At 37.6% G+C, this 3,464-nt stretch overlaps 1 protein-coding gene across 3 annotated transcripts in view; it reads right to left on the bottom strand.

Moving 5' to 3' along the window:
- LOC101851938 (tachykinin-like peptides receptor 99D) overlaps positions 1 to 3,464 on the bottom strand; it is a 153,224-nt gene that overhangs the window by 61,808 nt on the left and 87,952 nt on the right. The gene's annotated exons all lie outside the window — the stretch shown is intronic.

Below are 3,464 nucleotides of genomic sequence, written 5' to 3'. Positions count from 1 at the left end.
GAGAGAGAGAGAGAGAGAGGGAAGAGGGGGTAAAAGAGAAAGATATATTATTGGAGATGTAAAAGAAGAGATGGCAGGCAGGATGGGGAGGCGATTAACTGAATGAACATTCAGGATTTTAGTTCAGTAAGAGCTTTAAGAAACTTGTAGTACAAGTAGATTCAACTACTTCATATTATCTTCGTCCGACCTCATCCCTCCCCCTCCTCCCCTTTCCCCCGCCCGCTCTAAAATACGACCCCAAAAAATCCAGTTTTTGTCAGACTCTTCATCCAGAGTTGTTTATTGACAATTGTCTATCTGACTGTGCCAAAGATTTTAGGAGTTGCTAGAGTGTAAGTACATAGAAAATAAATTGGAGAGATAAGGATACAATCCTTGATGGGAAAAATGGACCAACCAACTCTAGATGGGGCTCTGGGCATTACACAACGATTAGGTTGTTTACACTCTCTGTAAAATAACTTGATAAGTGGGGACAATTGAGAAATTTTAGAAAGTCAGTGAATTGATACCATCAATAAATAGTAAATGGTCAGTGAGATGGTAATTGAAACAAAATGAGATGATTTTGAGGAAAGCGTCAACACTCTTTTTCTCCTTTATTTTTTATGTAATCTTCATTTGAGTAATTTTCTCGGACAAGCATTTGTAAGAGTTTTCTTCTCAATGTTAATTGAAACAGAACTGGAGGATTTAACTAGTATTATGAGAATAAAGAACAACGACAGCAACAGCAACAACAACAACAACAACAACAACAATAACAACAACAACACCTAAGCAGCAGCTGCAGCAGCTGCAGCAGCAACAGCACCACCACTACCACAAACAGCAACAACGACAGCAACAACAACAATAACAACAATAACAACAACAACAATAACAACAATAACATCAACAACAACAATAGCAACAACAATAACAACAATAACATCAACGACAATCATAACGACAACAACAGTAAAAACAACAACAACAATAACAACACAACAACAACAACAGCAACAGTAGCAGCTATGAGAAAGAACAGAGACTAAAAAACCCAAGAAGGTCATTGAAAAAATGTAACCCAGAATGTGTTGCAGTTTTACTCTCCAGTATAAATCTTTACTTAATAGACGTGAAAATCGTTCCATCGATCCCTACTCGTGACTCCCTTCAGAAAGGCGTACTTCCACTTTTCTCTTTCATCATTGAAGCAAACAGCGGAAGCGAGCATTTTAAACCTCAACCCAGTCATCCATTCAAAGTGACAAAGTCATTTTCTCGATACAGAGCATCATTGTCAGTAGTAAGTACAAGTACTTTTCGAAAAGCTTCTTGTTCCAAGTACTGAAGCTTTCCCGAGAATGAAATTAAGTCTTTATCAATTAGAAAAAAAGAGTCGTTCCATATAATCCTGCTAGTATTTTTTTCTTAAAAGCGAGCGTGATTTCCATTTTTCTCCACCCCGTCCCCCACACCTTGCACCAACTACTTCAGATCTTCGTCTGACCTCACCCCCTCTTCCCCGCCCGCACCAAAAAGAGGACCATCAAAAATTCAGTTTCTTTTTTCAGACTCTTCATCCAGAGATTTTACTGTCGATTTTCTACTCTATCTATCTATCTATCTATCTATCTATCTATCTATCTATCTATCTATCTATCTATCTATCTATCTATCTATCTATTGTTCTCTTTTTCTTTATATTTCTTTTTCTCTCTCTCTGTGACTCTCTGTCTCTGTCTCTCTGTTCTCTCTGTCTCTCTCTCTCTCTCTGTCTCTCTCTCTCTCTTTCTCTCTCTCTCTCTCCCTCTCTCTCTTTTAATTCCTGTCCACTTCCAGGTATTCTTTCTTATTCTTATCTGGAATTTTATTCCACACGCACACACACACACACACACACACACACACACACACACACACACACACACACGCACACAGTTAGTGGCTCAATTCTCTCCCCATTTCGTTTGATCATCTTTGTCACTTTCCCAACTTTTCACGTTAACTCTTTCGTTGTCCCCATTCTTTTCATTTCACTTGTTCACATATTTACTTTTCTCATTCCTCTCACACCAGCAGCTCTTCAGTTCTATACTTTCTGATTTATCACGTTCTTCCTTTATCCCTGGTATTTCTTTTACAATGGAGAGAGAAGAAGACCAGAATAAATCGAATTTGCTTCCCGTAGATTTCTAAATGTTGCTTGTATTTTTGGCCCGGAGGACCTTCGGTAGTGAGTCCAGGATCTTGATGCTGGAGATTGGACTTTGAGAAAGCTTAACAACCCTTACAGGAAACATGGGCAGGACGTCGTGGTGAAATCAAACCCTCGACAAAAAGGATGACATCGAAGAACCTGGCATTTTTCAGGTCCAATTGTACAATTATTATCGAACTTATTTTGTTTAGCTTAACATGTTTTGTATCTTTTTTTTTTTAAAGCATTAACCAAAAGCATAAAAAATAGAAATGTGCAGTTTCCTTGGACACTCAAGCTTTGAAAAGCACCACTCTTTAGCTGCATTCTTCTCCCGTATTTTACTTCTGTTTCGAAGCAATCCTTACTGCCATTAATAGTTAAAAGGTCGACAAGACTTTTTTTCAAGATAGATGGGCATTTTTAAAAGAAAAAGCAAAAGAAATGAACGCCTATAATTAAGATGAAACCAGTAACTCTATACACCCAAAAATGGACCGACGCATAATTTTACCAATTCGTGAACACAGGTATAGTGATTCACAGACCAATGTTAATGTACTACCGTTAGAAGTTGTTTTGTGAAATGTTGTTCTCTTTGTTCTGACCAAATCTCTCAACTGATAATGAATAAACCTTTTAAAAAATACTTTTTGTCGAATTTTCTTTCTTTCTTCCTTTCTTTCTTTCTTTCTTTCTTTCTTTCTTTCTTTCTTTCTTTCTTTCTTTCTTTCTTTCTTTCTTTCCTTCTTTCTGTGTGGTTTGTTTCATTCTTGGTTTTTACGTCTAGGGCATTAACCAGCAACTATTGTTGTCCAGATAGTCTTTTTGATTATGAAAAGATACCATTCTTAATGGAAGATCGTTCTCATCTCATCAGCCTTTTCCTGACCCCCTTCCCTCCCACTGTCGGTCATCAATCGTGTTTTTTCTTTCATGCTTTGGCGCCTTTTTGTCTCATAGCCTTGGCCTCACATACGCCAGCCAGCCACCCCCCTTCTGCCCCACCCCCCTCTCCCCCAAATCCTCTGGTCACTCTCAAAATGATCACACGAGGAGCAAAATAAGCAAAAATTAACAAATGAAATAACTAAGTAAATAAACAAATGCAAAACAATAAACAAAGCAATTCGAAATGAGTAAAAACACATAAAACAAATTAAAAAGAAAGTTGCCATTACAGCAATAGCAAATAATGATTACATTAGATTTAAAAGGATCCTTTTGTAAGGAGAGAAAAACAAAATGAGTTACGTGTTCATCCCCTCCCCCTCCC

This window comes from Aplysia californica, unplaced genomic scaffold (assembly GCF_000002075.1).
Source record: "Aplysia californica isolate F4 #8 unplaced genomic scaffold, AplCal3.0 scaffold00097, whole genome shotgun sequence".
Classification (NCBI taxonomy): Eukaryota; Metazoa; Mollusca; class Gastropoda; order Aplysiida; family Aplysiidae; genus Aplysia; species Aplysia californica.
The sequence above is the reverse complement of the archived record's forward strand: the minus strand, read 5'-3'. Positions and strand labels throughout refer to the sequence as shown.